At 38.8% G+C, this 20,572-nt stretch overlaps 1 pseudogene; it reads left to right on the top strand.

The window, feature by feature from the left end:
* The first annotated feature begins 4,533 nt into the window (after positions 1–4,533).
* On the top strand, positions 4,534–10,557 carry LOC113619068 (60S ribosomal protein L17 pseudogene; annotated as a pseudogene).
* Positions 10,558–20,572: the final 10,015 nt, after the last annotated feature.

Raw genomic sequence — 20,572 nt, 5'->3', positions numbered from 1 at the left:
AGACACTACATAATGATCAAGGGATCAATCCAAGAAGAAGGTATAATAATTGTAAATATTTATGCACCCAACAGAGGAGCACCTCAATACATAAGGCAAATGCTAACAGCCATAAAAGCGGAAATCGACAGTAACACAATCATAGTAGGGGACTTTAACACCCCACTTCCACCAATGGACCGACCATCCAAAATGAAAATAAATAAGGAAACACAAGCTTTAAATGACACATTAAACAAGATGGACTTAATTGATATTTATAGGACATTTCATCCAAAAAGAGAATATGCTTTCTTCTCAAGTGCTCATTAACATTCTCCAGACTAGATCATATCTTGGGTCACAAATCAAGCCTTGGTAAATTTAAGAAAATTAAAATCATATCAAGTACCATTTCTGACCACAATGCTATAAGACTAGATATCAATTACAGGAAAAAAACTGTAAAAAATACAAACACATGGAGGCTAAACAATACACTACTAAATAACCAAGAGATCACTGAAGAAATCGAATAGGAAATCAAAAAACACCTAGAAACAAATGACAATGAAAACACGACGGCCCAAAACCTACTGGATGCAGCAGAAGCAGTTCTAAGAGGGAAGTTTATAGCAATACAATCCTACCTCAAGAAACAAGAAAAGTCTCATGTAAACAACCTAACCTTACACCTAAAGCAATTAGAGAAAGAACAAAAAAATCACAAAGTTAACAGAAGGAAAGAAATCATAAAGATCAGATCAGAAATAAATGAAAAAGAAATGAAGAAAATGATAGTAAAGATGAATAAAACTAAAAGCTGGTTCTTTGAGAAGATAAACAAAATTGATAAACCATTAGCCAGACTCATCAAGAAAAAAATGGAGAAGACTCAAATCAACAGAATTATAAATAAAAAAGGAGAAGTAAAAAACTGACACTGCAGAAATACAAAGGATCATGAAATGTTACTACAAGCCACTATATGCCAATAAAATGGACAACCTGGAAGAAATGGACTAATTCTTAGAAAAGCACAACCTCCCAAGACTGAACCAGGAAGAAATAGAAAATATAAACAGACAAATCACAAGCACTGAAATTGAGACTGTGATTAAAAATCTTGCAACAAACAAAAACAAAGGACCAGATGGCTTCAGAGGCAAATTGTATCAAACATTTAGAGAAGAGCTAACACCTATCCTTCTCAAACTCTTCCAAAATATAGCAGAGGGAGGAACACTCTCAAACTCATTCTATGAGGCCACCATCATCCTGATACCAAAACCAGACAAAGATGTCACAAAAAGAAAACTATAGGCCAATATCACTAATGAACATAGTTGTGAAAATCCTCAAAAAAAATAGAAGCAAACAGAATCCAGCAGCACATTAAAAGGATCATACACCATGATCAAGTGGGGTTTCTCCCAGGAATTCAAGGATTCTTCAGTATATGCAAATCAACCAATGTGATACACCATATTAACAAATTGAAGGATATAAAACATATGATAGTCTCAATAGATGCAGAAAAAGCTTTCGACAGAATTCAACACCAATTTATGATAAAAACTCTTCAGAAGTAGGCATAGAGGGAACTTACCTCAGCATAATAATGACATATATGACAAACCCACAGCCAACATCGTTCTCAATGGTGAAAAACAGAAACCATTTCCACTAAGATCAGGAACAAGACAAGGTTGCCCACTCTCACCACAATTATTTAACATAGTTTTGGAAGTTTTAGCCACAGCAATCAGAGAAGAAAAAGAAGTAAAATGAATCTGAATCAGAAAAGAAGAAGTAAAATTGTCACTGTTTGCAGGTGACATGACACTATACATGGAGAATCCTAAAGATGCTACCAGAAAACTACTAGGGCTAATCAATGAATTTGGTAAAGTAGCAGGACACAAAATTAATGCACAGAAATCTCATGCATTTCTATACACTAATGATGAAATATGTGAAAGAGAAATTAAAGATACACTCCCATTTACCACTGCAACAAAAAGAATAAAATACCTAGGAATAGACCTACCTAAGGAGACAAAAGACCTGTATGCAGAAAACTATGACACTGATGAAAGAAATTAAAGATGATACAAACAGATGGAGAAATATACCATGTTCTTGGATTGGAGGAATCAATATTGTGAAAATGACTATACTACCCAAAGCAATCTAGAGATTCAATGAAATTCCTATCAAACTACCAATGACAATTTTCACAGAACTATAACAAAAAATTTCACAATTTGTATGGAAACACAAAAGACCCCGAATAGCCAACACAATATTGAGAAAGAAAAATGGAGCTGGAGGAATCAGACTCCCTGACTTCAGACTATACTACAAAGCTATAGTAATCAAGACAGTATGGTACTGGCACAAAAACAGAAATGTAGATCAATGGAACAGGATAGAAAGCCCAGAGATAAACCCATGCACATATGGTCACTTTATCTTTGATAAAGGAGGCAAGAATATACAGTGAAGAAAAGACAGCCTCTTCAATAAGTGGTGCTGGGATAACTGGACAGCTACATGTAAAAGAATGAAATTAGAACACTCCCTAACACCATACACAAAAATAAACTCAAAATGGATTAGAGACCTAAATGTAAGACTGGATACTATAAAAACTCTTACAGGAAAACATAGAAGGACACTCTTTGACAAAACTCACAGCAGGATCTTTTTTGACCCAACTCCTAGAGAAATGGAAATAAAAACAAAAATAAACAAATGAGACCTAATGGAACTTAAAAGCTTTTGCACAGCAAAGGAAACCATAAACCAGACTAAAAGACAACCCTCAGAATGGGAGAAAATATTTGCAAACAAAGCAACTGTCAAAGGATTAATCTCCAAAATAGACAAGCAGCACATGCAGCTCAATATCAAAAAAACAGAAAACCCAATCAAAAAATGGGCAGAGGGCCTAAATAGACATTTGTCCAAAGAAGATATACAGACTGCCAACAAACACATGAAAGGATGCTCAACATCACTAATTATTAGAGAAATGCAAGTCAAAACTGCAATGAGGTATCACCTCACACTGCTCAGAATGGCCATCATCAAAAAATCTAGAAACAATAAATGCTGGAGAGGGTGTGGAGAAAAGGGAACCCTCTTGCACTGTTGGTGGGAATGTAAATTGATACAGCCACTATGGAGAACAGTATGGATGTTCCTTAAAAAGCTAAAAATAGAACTACCATATGACCCCACAATCCCACTGCTGGGCATATACCCTGAGAAAACTATAATTAAAAAAGAGTCATATACCACAATGTTCATTGAAGCACTATTTACAATAGCTGGGATATGGAAGCAACTTACGTGTCCATCTACAGATGAATGGATAAAGAAGATGTGGCACATATATACAATGGAATATTACTCAGCCATAAAAGGAAATGAAATTGAGTTATTTGTAGTGAGGTGGATGGACCTAGAGTCTGTCATACAGAGTGAAGTCAGAAAGAGAAAAAAAAATACCATATGCTAACACATATATACGGAATAAAAAAAAAAAGTTCTGAAGAACCTAGGGGCAGGACAGGAATAAAGATGCAGACTTAGAGAATGGACTTGAGGACACGGGGAAGGGGAAGCTGGGAAGAAGTGAGAGAGTGGCATTGACAATATATGCACTACCAAATGTAAAATAGTTTTGGGGAAGAAGCCACATATCACAGCGAGGTCATCTCAGTGCTTTGTGACCACTTAGAGTGGTGTGATAGGGAGGGTGGGAGGGAGATGCAAGTGGGAGGGGATATGGGGATATATGTATACATATAGCTGATTCACTTTGTTACACAGCAGAAACTAACACAACCATGTAAAGCAATTATACTCCAATAAAGGTGTCAAAAAAAAAAAACAACCAAAAATAAAACTACCTTATGACCCAGCAATTCTACTCCTATGTATATATGTCCAAAAAAATGAAAACACTAATTCAAAAATATATATGCACCCCAATGTTCATAGCAGCATTATTTACAAATTGTTAAAATGTGGAAGCAGCCTAAGTTTCCATCAACAGATGAAAGGATAAAGAGGATGTGATATATATCACACACACACAACGGAATACTATTCATCCTTTAAAAAGAATGAAATTTTGCCATTTGCAGCAAAATGGATGAATTTGGAGGGTATTATGCTAAGTGAAATAAGTCAAACAGAAAAGACAACTACTGTATGATATCACTTACATGTGGAATCTAAAAAATACAACAAACTAGTGAATATAGCAAAAAAGAAGCAGACTCACAGATATAGAGAACAAACTAGTGGTTACCCTTGGGGAGAATGGGGTGGGCAAAATAGGAGTGGAGGAGTGGGAAGTTTAAACTATTGGGAGTAAGATAGGCTACAAGGATGTATTGTACAACATGGGGAATACGGTCAATATTTTGTAATAACTGTAAATGGAGTGAAACCTTTAAAAATTGTATAAAAATTAAAAATAAGAGAAAAAACAAGTTCTATTGCAAATATTTTTCCACTGTCCACTGTATTATTTTAGCAAGTCTAGCTGTAAAGAGAACAGCAGAGGAAGAGAGAGGAGGTACAGTCTGTAGCAACAGGGCTCTAGGCCAAATGCTCTTCGGGAAAGATCCCGAGAAATCCTGGGAGAGGTGTCAAAGTCTTATGACACTTGCACACATTAAAAAGGATAAAAACTTAAAATCCCAAGTGGGAGGGTGTCAGCTGTTTATGCCACTCAGGATGCACGGTGCTGGCATACATTCCTTTTTTCCCACTCTGCGCAGGTATGGCCAGAGGAGCTCCTTAGAGTCATCCTTTTACCATGATGATGCCATGTAGAAACTGGCTGAGGGTCAACAGTGTTTTGCCACTAAACCAGCTGAGAGAGCCACTGGCCCGTCAAAGATAGAGCTTGTAACCAGTTAGCCAGAGCACTTTGGGGGCAGAGTGTCACTGGGTAGCTTCTTTGAGTCCATGCTGCAGATACGGTGAATTTGGGCTTCAGCTTCTATGTGATATAGAAATATTAGCCCCTGCTTTTCTGGTAAGTGGCCTGAGGTGACCTCTAAAAATGGTTTGCTATTCACTTGACCCAGAAAACCCCACAATATCATGCAAGTCAAGAGGTTCAAATCTTCATGTTCACTTTAAGAACACTCGTGAAACTGCCCAGGCCATTAAGGGTATGCAGAGCAGAAAAGCTACCAAGTATCTGAAGGATGTCACTTTACAGAAGCAGTGTGTGCCATTCCTTTGTCACAGTGGTCGAGTTGGTAGGTGTGCCCAGGCCAAACAGTGGGGCTGGACGCAGGGTCGGTGACCCCAAAAAATTCCTGAATTTTTACTGCACATGCTCAAAGATGCAGAGAGTAATGCTGAACTTAAGAGCTTAGATGTAGATTCTCTGGTCATTGAGCGGAGCGTACCCAGGTGAACAGAATCCCCAAGATGCAGCACAGGACTTACAGAGCTCGTGGTCAGATCAACCCATACACGAGCTCTCCCTGCCACAGTGAGATGATCCTTACTGAAAAAGAACAGATTGTTCCTAAACCAGAAAAGGGGGTTGCACAGAAGAAAAGGATAACCCAGAAGAAACCGAAGAAACAAAAACTTATGGCCTGGGAATAAATGCCACAAAAAAATAAATGCAAATAAAACTAAAAAAAAGAAATACTGGCCCCTTAGGACTGTGTGGCCATTCATTTTTCCTTGTGGCCGACACTGACCGAGACCCATAAATGAAAGAGCTGTCTCTGCCCTGAGCATTGCCAACCCCAGAACATCCGAGAAACATAGGCTTCTGCAATTTCATGTCTCTTCTCCAGACTGTAAAAAAGCTGAATAATAAACATAAAAACCAAACAAACAAACTAGCAAACCAATCAACCAGCCAGACAAATACAAACACTGGGCAGAGTTTTGAGGATGAATGGTTGAATCTCATGTGCTGTTTGGTATTCTTGACATCCAAGGAAGTTTATTTACATCCTATTTCCTGATATGAGAGTAATAGACAAATGATGGCCTCAGATTCTTAAATTGCATCCTGTCTGTCATCCTGATACCCTCTAAGTGGGTGTTATAACACAGTGCTCATTCAGGTAGAGATAATCCCAGCAAAACACGTTTCCAAAAGAAGTATGGCTTATCTTATTTTCTGCACATCTGTATGCCAGAGTTGGGACTTTGATTATCAGATAGACACCTGATCCAGGAACATGACTACACATAATAAAGTCAGAAGGGAATTTCTAATTTGAGATTTGATGAAGCTTTACTTATTTCAGAAGCATTTCTATAGCAGTGTGAAGGCACTCTTCTAGGTGGTCTACAAATATGAATTCTTTTAATCTACATAACAGCTTTTTGAGAGAAGGTACTTTTATGGACTCTATTTTACAGATGAAAAAACTGCCCAAGCTTCCCCTGTGAGTACATGGCAGAGCCAGGATTCAAACCTGGGAAGTCTGAATCAGTCGTGTTGTGCTGTGCTATGCCGTGCTACCTCTCACATGGACTTGCTGAGACTGACTGTAAATTTATCCTGTGATGGGAATTATACACATTTAAGCATACATGGGCTATATAAGAAGGGTATATGGTAGGTGTGGATGGTCTCTGTGTCTTCACTCAAAAACTATCCATTGCCTTTGACCAGTGCAGCTAAAGGACTCTTCCCTTACATCCTATGCAGTTCAGAGTTCCTGATACAAATCATAGAGAACTTCTATGCCTTTGTTTATTGTTCCAAATTTAGTCTTTAAGCAGCATGCAATTAATTTCTTCAGAAAATGTTGTTTCCTTCCAAAACACTGCACAAAATTCTGGCTGCCTGCCTTGCTTACCAACCTCAGGAATTTTACAGCTCCCAAACTCTCTAATCTGAATACCCCCGGGTCTGCAGTGATCTTGTGGCTGTGGTCTTTCTGCAATCACCGGATTCTGCCTTTCTAACAGGCGACACACACTTTAACCTCCCTTCGGCCCAAAGAACTATCTGCTACTCAGACTCTGAAATAAAAACTGATTTCTCATTCTATGATACTCTGGCATTTCCTGGAAAATGTAGCATCAGTTACCATTTTTGTACTAGTGCCCCAGAAGTGGCCCTGGGGGAAAATCCCTGTTTAAACCAGTAGCATGTGGGCTACACTACACTGGGAACATCAGCAATTCTGTGTTACCCTCATCATAAACAAATCCACAGGAATAATGAAAGCTTCTGACTATAGTCTTTGCATGAGTTCATACACCATCCTGAGGACAGAGGCCTTTTTCCCCTTGTAGCTCCCTTGATAAAGAACCTGCTCAAATGATCCCTTGCTCCATTGATTTGGCAATTATTTATTGTTTTTCACAGTGTTTACGGCGTTTCTCATAGTACTAGAATTATGTAATACATAAAACAAGTATTATGAACTCAGTGCAAGTACCTCCCAAATTGGGTCACAAAGCTGATTCTTTTCAGTTGGTTTTGTATCTGCAGTTTGGTTAGCTGTCATTAGACTCATTTATTATAAAATGACCTATTTAATTAAATGAAACTCATTACTTAAAGCAAGGGAGTCATTATTTACATTAATGATTCTCAAACGTAATTATCCATTACAATCATCTAGGGAGCTTCCATTATATAATAACTCGGGGTGGGATCCAGGTGTCATACATCTTAAAGTGCTCCAGGAGATTCCAACATTTAGCTAAATTTGGGAACTACTGATTTACAGGGAGATTTAACATTTTTTATATTATTTAATTAGACTTATAATAATTGAAAACACTTGTGATATTGTACCTGCTACGTACCAGGCACTGCTGTAAGCATTTTATGAATATAAACTCACCTAATTTTCCCTATGACCCTATGGTACTATTGTTATCTCCATGTTACAGCTGATGGAAATAAGGGACAGAAATTAAGTGACTTATCCAAAGTCACTCCCGTTGATGGAACATGATTTTTGTGCCATCAGTTTGGCTCATAACCATTATTCTGCCTATTAAATGTTTATGCTTTTAAATAGAGTAGCTGCAGCAGCGGTGGCAGCAGGCACTCAGAGGCACTTTTAAGTGCTTTGTATGAAGTAATACGTTGATAATAATGTAAAACTTCCTAAATGCCAGCTCCTATTTGTAACTGCTTAATCTGATTCTATTTTTAATTGTTCTGCATTCAGACGAACCTCTTTCCCAATGTTATACAACTGAAATTAAGCCATATACTATGTACCAGGAACTTAAGCTTAAAACCCTTTGTTAACAATGTGCATTGCTATGAAAATCTCAATGTAATCGTCTTCCCTTCATTCTCTTAAAAAAGTGATTCTCCCCTCCCCAAACAAATGAACAAACACACTCTTTTGCTCTCGCCTGCAGCCGCATCATTACAGAACGTGTAAAGTCCTCCCTGGTAGCCCTCTCCTGTGTTGCAGGCATTCTTACCCCACGCTAACTGTCTTCCCAACATTCCTTGTTTACCCCCTTTCAGCGTTTCTGACAGCCAAGTTCAGCACAGAAAAAAATAGCTCAGAGGCCCGCGAGATCCAGGGAGAACTCACCTTTCTCTGATGTGCAGTGGGAGGGAGAGAGGGGCTCTTTCAGCCTTAGGCCTTAGGAAGGGGGCCCTCTGATTGCCCCCTTCTCCTTGGCTCTATTTCCAGTCTGCCTCGCGATAACCGGCGGGGCTTGCGCATAAGAGGTCCTGCAGCTGGAGCCACTTAACTGTAGCTGCCGCCAGCTGAGCCTGGCTGGGGGCCCTGAACTCTTCCTTCATGAAAGGCGCCACGTCACGCTTAAGTTGGCCCATACATAGTCGTTGATGTAGTCTGACTTTTAGTCCACTCTCAAATAGGCTGTTGACTTACTTCTGTGGTCATATCCTTCTTTATATCTTAGTTTTAAGAATGTGTCTCTGTTTTTCTCTTGCCCACGCTCACCTTCACCTTGCAGCCTCTGATGCAGGCCCCGACCTGAGATAATCACCCTTTCTTATTCCCTTTCATCCCTCTGGGGTCTGTGGTTCAAGCTCCAAGTATCTGCCCCAGCCTAGGCCGGCCACCTGCTGCTGTATCTTGCTGATATCCACAGTCTGATTTCATGGCCTTAGGACTGTTGCCAGGCCTCTTGAAATCCGTTTGTCAATCTCCCTGTATGTTCTTTGCTTTATTGTCAATAACTGCTGAGACTTGTCCCAGTGACCTTCTCTGCACCTGCGGTTTTGATGTGTTTCTGATTATTGTTTTTTTCTAGTCTGACCCACCGCAAGTGCCATTTGAGCTGAGGTTTGACAGCCTTCGCTCCACTGGAGCTGGGGTTTATGATAAATTCTTTATATGCACATGGAATTTTGTTTTTACTGAGCTACGTCACAGGCTTCTAGCAGTTTTCCCCACCTGTCTCAGGATGGCTGGCGCAGATTTTTCCTTTATTAAAGGGGCCAGGTCCTTTTTAGTAAAACATTTAAAAAACACATTTACACAGGGCATACCTGTAAGCAGGTGCACAGAAGTTTCTTAGGGTATCACTGGGCATCATTCTTTCCCATGTCCTCCGCATCCCTCATCCACTTCTGCCATCACTGACCAGCCTCTACCCAGTCTCTTTCTTCCCTCCATCCCTGCACGCCCCTCCTCATATCCCTCAATGGTCGGTTTCAATACCCATTCTTCAGGCTGTGGCTTCATATTAGAGTCACCTGAGTCACTTTTAAATTAAACTAGAGTCTCTTCAGGTGGGGCCTGGGCATTGGTGATGTTAAAGCCTCCTCAGATGATTTTAATGTGCCTCCAAACCTGAGAACTTCTGACTTAGGAAAATTTAGGCTTTGCTCTTTTCTAGGAAGGGCAAGAGGCTCTGCCACCCAGAATTATGCTCTATCTAACTTATCATTTTACTCCTAATATATAACACAGCATGTGGCATATCTTGGGGAGAATGTGTGCTTGATGAATAAATAAATGGACATTCTGAAATGTGCTTACAAATTTTTCCTAAGGCTGGACGCTATGATTTCTATCCACTAAACTCAACTGGCTAGAAAATTTAAACAAATACATTCCAAGCATGTTCTCATCCTATTATAAAAATTTTAGATTTTGACATTCCTGATCACTCTACATCTTAAAATTCAAAATATTTCCCCTGTTTTTATATATACTCATTGTAGGAAAAAATGGAAAATACTTCTAATCAAAACAAAGTAACTAAAAAGCATCTGTACTTATACCACCACCGCTAACCTTTATCATCTCTCCATTTACTATGACCACACATTATTGCATATATTAAATTGAATCGTACCTTATTCCTTCAGCAATATATTGTGTAAAATCTTAGTCTTATTAAAAAGTAACTTGTAGACAAGTCAGCTAAACATTAGGGAGGTTAAAACTTAAATGTAAAAGCCCCCTAGAAGGACCCTAAGACCTTTCTAACACTCAGCTACAATATCTTTCTTGTGTTCTATTGTTAGTCAAAGCCTTTAATGACATTTGTGTTTGAAAAAAATGAACCGTAGGAGACTGTGAGATAGAGAAAGTTACCCTACATATAGGCACAAAGAAAAGCATTTTAATAAAAATGAAAGCATTTCCCGAGGGTTTTGAGTCTTAAACTCATTATTTTAAACCTATGCTTGCTTTTTCATTTTCACACTAGAAAATCACAATAACTAATGTTTATCAACCACTTTTTGTTAGGCACCATGCTAAACGATTTACATGAATTATTTTGCTTACTGCTCACAATAGAACTGTTAAGTAGGTACTGCAATCCCCAGGTTATAATCAAGGAAACTGAGGCCTAGACAGATTAAAAAAAAGTCATCTGGAACTTCCTCGGTGACACAGTGGATAAGGATCCGCCTACCGATGCAGGGGACACGGGTTTGATCCCTGGTCTGGGAAGATCCCACATGCCACGGAGAAACTAAGCCCATGCACCACAGCTACTGAGCCTGCGCTCGAGCCCACAACTACTGAGCCCACATGCCACAACTACTGAAGCCTGCGTGCCTAGAGCCCGTGCTCCGCAACAGGAGAAGCCACGGCAGTGAGAAGCCCACACACCACAATGAAGAGTAGCCCCCGCTTGCCACAACTAGAGAAAGCCTGCGTAGCAGTGAAGACCCAATGCAGCCAAAAAACAAAACAAAAAGTCATCTGGGTTCTGCAGTTTGTGAGTGACAGAGCTGGGATTCATTCATGAACAGGGTATCCCCTGACCACAGTGTTTTACCATTAGTCTAGCAACACTTAAAATAATGTAGTACTTTGACAAAACTTGTTCTTAATAAAAACCTGTGCTTATAATCTCCCTCCCTTTATTAAGTTACTCTAGAGTTTTACTGGAGCTGGCCTCAAACTTATGGTTTAAAAATCCCCATTTTCTTTCTTGGAGAAATGGAGAATTTACCCATGTCTAGTCTACACTGTTTTTCTTGGTTTTCTGATTTTCTAAAGATTCTCAGCAGTGGTTCTTCGGCCCCTTAACCCTTAATGGTTAAGTTAGTCATCCTCTTGCTTTCCGGCTATACAATCTGTTGCCAACTTCCGTGCAGAATCGGAGGGGTCCACTTGAACAGTAGGACAACGCAGCTGAGCCCCTTAACTTTCCTAGCAAATCCACTAACAGTGGTTATGCTGTGTCTAGAGCAATTGGATCTCTTTTCAATCAACAGCAGAGATTACCTCATTTATCTCAATTTAGAGCCATTTCCTATACAGCTCCTGTCCAAAGCCTGACAGATAGAATTGATATTCAGGGCTGGTAGTTTATGAGACATGAATAGTAATACATTCCCTAAGCTTTTTCCTATAGAATCAAATCACCAGAAAGCACCATACCTGCATTTTATTATTTTGGTTTTCCATACACATAATTTTATAGAACTATGACTTGAATTATGCCATCAGCTGGCATCGTTTGCTATGGCTACATGCAGAATGTCCACCAGTACTGAAGACACCATCCATTATGTACTTCAATGTTTCTTCTATAAAGGCTGATGTGGTAAATTACTAGCCCCCGCCACTGCCCCCAAGAGTTCAGAGCCAGAAAGAGCTTGGTCTCTTCTGACATACCAGCATGCTTCCTTTCTTTTCTGAGTAATGAGGATTGCAGTACTTTATATTTTTCTCCTGGCCCTGACTCCCTTCTGGTCAGGAAGCTGGTATCTAAATATTCCACTCAGTTGCTGTAGTTCCTGTAATCTAGGTTCACTAGTATAAATACCTGCTTGGCTTCCTTCATTACCAACTTCATGCCTCAAGCCCCTGCCTCACCATTTTTTTGTTTTGTCCTGGTAAGTTTATAGCTTTTTGCTGAATAGTAAAGACAGCATGGGCTTAAAAGCCTGATTCACTGGAATTTTGAGAAACAGACTAACAGTTTTTAGCTGTGTGAACTTGAGTTTCGTAATATTCTCTATGCCTCCCTTTTTCATTTATAAAATGAAAATAATAAAAGCACCTGCCTCATATGGTTGTTGTGAAAATAAAATAATGCAGGTAAAGTATAGTTCAAATGATATTATTAATGCATTTTTCCTTTTATTAAAAACTGCGTTCAGGGGGCTTCCCTGGTGGCGCAGTTGTTGGGAGTCAGCCTGCTGATGCAGGGGACACGGGTTCATGCCCTGGTCCAGGAAGATCCCACATGCCACGGAGCGGCTGGGCCCGTGAGCCATGGCCGCTGAGCCTGCGCGTCCGGAGCCTGTGCTCCGCAACAGGAGAGGCCACAACAGTGAGAGGCCCGTGTACCACAAAAAAAAAAAAGTGTTCAAATACACATAGCATAACATTTACTATCTTAACCATTGTGAGGTGTGCAGTTTAGTAGTGTTAAGTGCATCCACATTGTTGTGCAACCAATCTCCAGAACTCTTCACGGCTTGCAAAACTGAAATGCTGTATATCCCAACAGCTCCCCATCCCCTCCTACCCCTAACTCCTGGCAACCACCTTTCTACTTTCTGTCTCAATGAATTTGACTACTCTAGGTACCTCAGATAAGTGAAACCATACAGTATTTGTCCTTTTGTGACTGGAATTTTACATTCCTACCAACAGTGCACAAGGGTTCCAATTTATTTGCATTCTCACCAACACTTGTTATCTTGTTTTTGTTTTTTAAATAGTAGACATCCTCATGGGTATGAGCTGGCATCTCACTGTGATTTTCAGTTGCATTCCCCTAGTGATTAGTGATGTTGAGCATCTTTTCATGTACTTGTTGGCCATTTGTATGTCTTCTTTGTAGAAATGTTTATTCAAGTATTTTGCCTATTTTTTCATCAGGTCGCTTTTTTGTTGTTGTTGAGTTGTAGGAGTTTTTAATATATTCTGGATATTAACCACTTACCAGAAATATGACTTGCAAATATTTTCTCCCATTCTATAGGCTGCTTTCACTCTGTTGATTATATCCTTTGATGCTCAGAAGTTTTAAATTTTAATGTAGCTCAGTTTATCTATTTTTACTTTTGTTGCCTGTGCTTTTCATGTCAAATCCAAGAAATTATTGCCAAATCCAATGTTTTGTAGCTTTTTCTCTATGTTTTCTTCTAAGTGTTGTTTACTTTGAGCTCTGATGTTTCAGTCTTTGATTCATTTTGAGTTAATTTTTGTATCTAAGTAAGGTCCATTGTTTTTTGCACGTGATATCCAGTTTCCCCAATACCATTTGTTGAAAAGACTGTCCTTTCCTCATTGAATGGTCTTGGCACCCATATTGAAAATTGTTTGACCATATATGTGAAGTTTTTCTTAATTTCCTTTTCAGACTGTTCATTGTTAGTGTATAAAAACATAACACAACTGGTTTTGTGGGTTGTGTTTGTATCCTGCAACTTTGCTAAATTGTTTATTTTTACAATTTTTTGTGGGATCATTAAGTGCAATTTTTAAAATATAAGTTATTGCTAATCCTCTTTTATGGTAATTAATATGGATATAAAATATCCAATATATAAAATTATATGATCTTGTACCCAAATTAGTGGAACCTAGCTCTTATTTGTTCAACTTCTTGCTCTCAAACAGAAAAAAAGCCTTTCTCTCTCTTTCTGGCTCTCTGTCTCTGTTTCTTTTGTTTTCTTTTTTACCATGATCACAAACATTAGTTTATTCTCTTCTTAGAAGTTTTTGTGTCTGTTTTGTGTGTGTGTGTATATATATATATATATATATATACACACATATATATGTTCTACCTCACCTCACACCCAGAGTTGACAGCAAAAATCATCCCAAACTTTCTGTCACTCCCGTCATACCATCAACTCTTTTCACATTCGTCAGAGTTAAAAACAAAACACCAGTTCTACCAGATACTTCTTCTTTTTTTTTCTTTAACATCTTTATTGGAGTATACTTGCTTTACAATGTTATGTTAGTTTCTGCTGTATAACAAAGTAAATCAGCTATATGTATACATATATCCCCATATCCCCTCCCTCTTGCATCTTCCTCCCACCCTCCCTATCCCACCCCTCTAGGTGGTCACAAAGCACCGAGCTGATCTCCCTGTGCAATGTGGCTGCTTCCCACTAGCTATTTTACATTTGGTGGTGTATATATGTCAGTGCAACTCTCTCACTTCATCCCAGCTTCCCCTTGCCCCTCCCCGTGTCCTCAAGTCCATTCTCTACGTCAGCGTCTTTATTCCTGTCCTGCCCCTATGTATATATGGAATCTACTTCTTCCTTCTGAGTGACAAGATTCTCAGCAAAGTGAAGAAAACATTCACCATATACTATGTTTTTAGACTACTTATACTTTCAGTCAGTGTCTAGTTAATCCCCCATCTCGGACAATTTTGTAATCTTTTCTGGGAAAGACTTGATTATTACACCCTCTGACTGGCAAGATAAACTCTAGAACATTCCCATAAAGTACCTTTGCCTTTTCTTTTCTTTTTTTTAATTTTTATTTATTTTAACATCTTTATTGGAGTATAATTGCTTTTGCCTTTTCTTTTACCTTTATTGAAATAATTTCTCCCATGTTTCTACCTTCAGGAGTAGAAGTTCTTCATTGCTTCTCCTTCACTTGGTCAGCTTGTTTCTTTTGGAAAAGGAACCCTCTTTCACTACTGTCTTCTAGTCATTTTTTTTTTTTTTTTTTTTTGGCCATGCCATGGGGCATGTGGGATCTTATTTCCCCAACCAGGGATTGAACCCTTGCCCCCTGCATTGGAAGTGTGGAGTCTTCACCACTGGACAGCCAGAGAAGTCCACTTCTAGTCATTTTTGTTTTTTGGCCATACCATGGGGCATGTGGGATCTTAGTTCGCCAACCAGGGGTTGAACCCATGCCCCCTGCATTGGAAGTGTGGAGTCTTCACCACTGGACAGCCAGAGAAGTCCTCTTCTAGTCATTTTTATTGGCAACAAATATCAGAAGCTAATCCTACCTTCCCTGCCTTACCTTTTCCAGCTTCCCCTATCTCTAGCATAATCATTTCCACCTCAGCACCTTTAGGGAGGCTGTTCCCTCAGTGTGAAATAGGTGGCCTTTCTTTCATCTCTACCCTTCCTTCTAGGCCTGGGTCACACTCTACTTTCTCTATGCAGCATTTGTGGATTTGCTTGCATTTTTTGGAACATGTCTTTTTTGTGTGTGGATGTGGCACATATCACCTTGCTCTGGGCTATGAATACTTGTGTCCATCTTGCCTCTCCAAGAAGATGAGAGGTTGGCAAACATTTTCTGTAAAGGGTCAGATAGCAAATATTTTCTGCTTTGAGGTCCAAACAGTCTCCGTTGCAAATATTCAACTCTGCCATTGTAGTATGAAAGCAGCCATAGACAATATGTAAACCAACGAGCATGGTTGTGTTCTGAACAAATTTTTCTGTGTTTATAGTCACTGAAATTTGAATTTCATACAATGTCCATGTGTCATGAAATATGTTCTCTTTAAGATTATTTTCAGCCATTTGAAAATGTAAAAACCATTCTTTGTTCATGGGCAGTACAAAAACAATTAGTGGGCCATCTTTGGCCCAGGCTGTAGTTCGCAGACCCCCTAAACTAGAGTATGAACTGCCTAAAATCCGAGCTATGTTTTATGCCGTTGTGTGCATGCCATGGTGCTTTGTCCATCAGAAGTTACCTCTTAAAGGCGGGGGATGTGTCTGTTTCTTCATCACACTTAATTATGAACATAATGCATGGTTTGCTACTGCCATCCAAAAAAGGTATTGGATAGAGAGGTAAGTGTTCATTTAATTTTTCAGCTTTCTAGCAGTAAGTAGAGATCTGAAGAACTGGATCACTAAGGGTTTTCAGGGTTTGGGTGAGGAGAAGGTCAGGAGTGCCTTGTGAGATCAGATTTGGGCTGTCTTCATAGGGATATTTTCACTTGGGTGGGGATTGGGAGTAGATGGGTGAGATGGAGTGGGTTGGGAGGATGGGGGAGTAATGGTCGAAGAGGTGTGAATAAGTGGTGGAAATGAGTATTTGTACAGTATCAGTAGGGAGAATAAGAACAAACACAGAATTTGAAACTTTGAAGATGATTTTCATCTTTTTTCATATTTAGCTCTAGTCCAACCCTAACATGAATCATGTATTATTTCAATTAAAATTCTCCTACTCTAGCTCCACAGGGTTTTGAATATATCTCAGGGAGCCACTGAAAGCTAATCTTTCCTTCTCACTCCTCCCTAATTTCTAATACTCCTTATCTGTTTGAAGACTGCTGAGTAGACCTAGGGCTGAGGCATCCAGGTCAGCACCACCGCTATACACAGTAACATGGGTCCACATAGCACAGGCGATTGAATATGGTGACACCAGACTCACTCCAGCTTCTAACAGATCCTGAGATTTCTTCTCTGGATTGGTGTGCAGCTGTACTACTAGCCTTCTTTGGTCCCAGTACCAAGGCCCAGGGAGAGGTGGGGCAGGTCTTAAATTTCTGTGACTTCTGCACTATTTGAGGGCTACCCTCTGTGACCCAAATCTACAACCCACAGTCCAGAAAATCAGGCTCACAGATGTGGGCTATCAATTCTACAAGGAGATTTCAGTGGGCTGCAACCATTAGGACATCTTCCTTTTCTTAGGCTTCCATCAATAGTTATAATGTTGAACTTCATTTATCATTGCTTTTTTGGAATGCCAGATTCTTTAAAATATAATAGAACAACACTGTTGCATTGTTTTTAAAAATTACCATAAAAACATTCCTAGATGTTTGCAGTAACATGTGGGTAGATGCCAACATTAGATTTAGATAACTACTTCATTTCCAATACCAGATATAGGTCAGCAGGTCTATTTCTGAATATTTATATTCTGAGTTTTTTATGTTTCTCAGCTTTTTATTATCATGAAAGTTAGTGATAGAGAACAATGGCTACAGGATTCATGTCAAATTAAGGAAAGAGCTGGGGCAAAATTAGAAAAATGTAGGTATCTTAGTCTACTTGGGCTGCCATAACAAAATACCATAAGCAGTGTGACTTACATACAGCAGTCATAGAAAATGGATACGTAAAGAGATACAGTCAAAACCACTACAGTTAAATCTAAATGAGATGCTAAAAGATGTTTATATAACCCACAGGCAGGAAAAACAAATTAGAGAAACTAAGAACAAACAGAAAACAAACAAATAAATAAATAGAATGGTTGACTTGAATCCTAACATAGCAACAATTGCATTTAATATAAATGGTCTAAATATACAAATTAAAAGAGACTGGAGAGTGGATTTTTTTTAATTGACCCAAAGATTTATTTCTATAACAACCTCAACTTAAATGTAATGATATAGATAGGTTTAAAGTACAAGGACGGACAAAGAAATATCATACAAACATTAATCAAAAGAAAGCAGGAGTGGTTATATTATTATAGCATAAAATCAACTTCAGAGCAAAGAAAACTACCTGGTACAGAAAGGGACATTGTATAATGATAAGGGAGTTAATGCATCAAGAAGACATATCAGTCCTAAATGTGCATTCATTAAGAAATAGAGCTACAATATATGTGGGACAAACACTAATAAAGCTGAAATGATAAATAGACAAATCCACAATTATAGTTGGAGTTCCTCTCTCAACAATTAATAGAATAAGTAGAGAAAAAATCAGCAAGGAAATAGAACTCAACCACACCATCAACCAACAAGACCTAATCCCCTAAGACTGGTGGTAAGACAATGATATCCATTCTCATTACTGCCATTTATCATACTACTGGAAGCTCTAGTCATTGCAATAAGGCAAGAAAAGGATATATAATGCATACAGGTCACAAAGGAAGAAATAAAACTTCCTGTCTTCTCAAGTGACATGATTGTCTACATAGAAAATCCCAAGAAAGCAACAACAACAAAAAAACTGCCCAAAACTAATAAGTGAATTCACCAACATTGTAGGTTTCAAGATCAACATACAAAATAATCACATTTCAATGTACTAGCAATGAATATGTGGAACTGAAAATTAGAAATACTATACCATGCACAAATGCTTAAAAAGAAACTTAACTGCAAATCTAACAAAATATATACAGGACCTATATGCTGAAAGCTGCAAAACACTGATGAAAGAAATCAAAGAAGATCTAACTATACAGTGAGACCTACTCTATTCACAGATTGGAAAACTCAACATAGGAAAGGTCTCAATTCCTATCAAAATCCCAGCAAGGCATTTTGTAGAGATACACAAATATATTCTAAAATTTATTTGAATAGGCACTGGCCCTAGAATATCTAAAATAATTTGTACAAAAATATTTTATTTTACAAAAAGTATTAAGTGGCAGAAATCACTCTACCTGGTTTCAAGACTTACATAGCTGCAGTATTCAAGCCTGTGAGGTACTGGAGGACAAAGAAACACTAGGTCAATGGAACAAAATAGAGAGCTCAAAATGTCAAATGTAAAGCCATAGAACTTTTAGAAAAAGACATGGGAGAAAAATCTGGGGACACAACATTTGGTGAAGAGTTCTTAGACTGGACATCAAAAGTATAACCTATAAAAAAAATCAAAAGTATAACCTATAAAAAAATTAATAGAACTTCATCAAAATTAAAAACTTTGATCTGTGAGAGACTCTGTTAAGAGGATAAATAACAAGGTACAGACAGAAGAAAAATATTTACACACCACTTATTTGACAAAGGACTGGCATCTAGTATATAAAAAGTACCCTCAAAACTCAACAGCAGTTAGGCCAAACAGTTGAATTAGAAAGTGGGTAAACTATATTTTTAAAAATTTCACTGAAGGGCTTCCCTGGTGGCGCAGTGGTTGAGAGCCCGCCTGCCGATGCAGGGGACATGGGTTTGTGCCCCGGTCCGGGAAGATCCCACATGCCGCTGAGCAGCTGGGCCCGTGAGCCATGGTCGCTGAGCCTGTGCATCCGGAGCCTGTGCTCCACAACGGGAGAGGCCACAGCAGTGAGAGGCCCGCATACAGCAAAAAAAAAAAAAAAATTCACTGAAGATATTGGGATGGCAAATAAACACATGGGAAGATATTCATCATCTGCTATTAGGGAAATGCAAATTAAGACTCAATAAGATATCACTGCACTGCACACTTATTAAAACAGCTAAAATAAAAGTAATGAAACTACCAAATGCTGGCAAGGATGTGGAGAAACTGAATCTCCAATGTATTGCTGATGGCAACGTAAAATGGAACAACCACTCTGAAGAGTAGTTTGGCAATTTCTTAAAAACCTAAACATACAGACCATAGACTCAACAACCAAACTTCTTGGCATTTCCCAAAGAAATGAAAACATGTCCACACAAAAATCTGTACCTGGTTCTTCATAGCAGCTTTATTTGTAATAGCCCCAAACTGGAAACAACCAAAACATCTTACTATGGGTGACTGGTTAAACCGTGATACATCCTCAGCAATAAAAAGGAACTACGGATATACCTAACAACTTGGATGAATCTGCAGAGCATGATGCTGACTAGAAAAAGAATTAGTATCGAATGTAAATTGATACAGCCACTATGGAGAGAAGTACGGAGGTTCCTTAAAAAACTAAAAGTAGAACTACCATATGACCCCGCAATCCCACTGCTGGGCATATACCCTGAGAAAACCATAATTCAAAAAGATACGTGTACCACAGTGTTCGTTGCAGCACGATTTACAATAGCTAGGACATGGAAGCAACCTAAGTGTCCATCATCAGATGAATGGATAAAGAAGATGTGGCACATATATAAATGGAATATTACTCAGCCATAAAAGGAAACGAAATTCAGTTATTTGTAGTGAGGTGGGTGGACCTAGAGTCTGTCCTACAGAGTGAAGTAAGTCAGAAAGAGAAAAACAAATACCGTATGCTAACACATATATATGGAATCTAAAAAAAAAGTTCTGATGAACTTAGGGGCAGGACAGGAATAAAGACGGAGACATAGAGAATGGATTTGAGGACACGGGGAGGGGGAAGGGTAAGCTGGGACAAAGTGAGAGAGTAGCATGGACATATATACACTACCAAATGTAAAATAGACAGCTAGTGGAAAGCAGCAGCATAGCACAGGGAGATCAGCCCAGGGGTGCTTTGTGACCACCTAAAGG

The sequence above is a fragment of the Aethalodelphis obliquidens genome, unplaced genomic scaffold (genome assembly GCF_003676395.1).
Source record: "Aethalodelphis obliquidens isolate GAN/ISIS:26980383/991018 unplaced genomic scaffold, ASM367639v1 scaffold6, whole genome shotgun sequence".
Lineage (NCBI taxonomy): Eukaryota > Metazoa > Chordata > Mammalia > Artiodactyla > Delphinidae > Aethalodelphis > Aethalodelphis obliquidens.
Note: the sequence above shows the minus strand (reverse complement) of the source record. Positions and strands in the feature narration are given on the sequence as shown.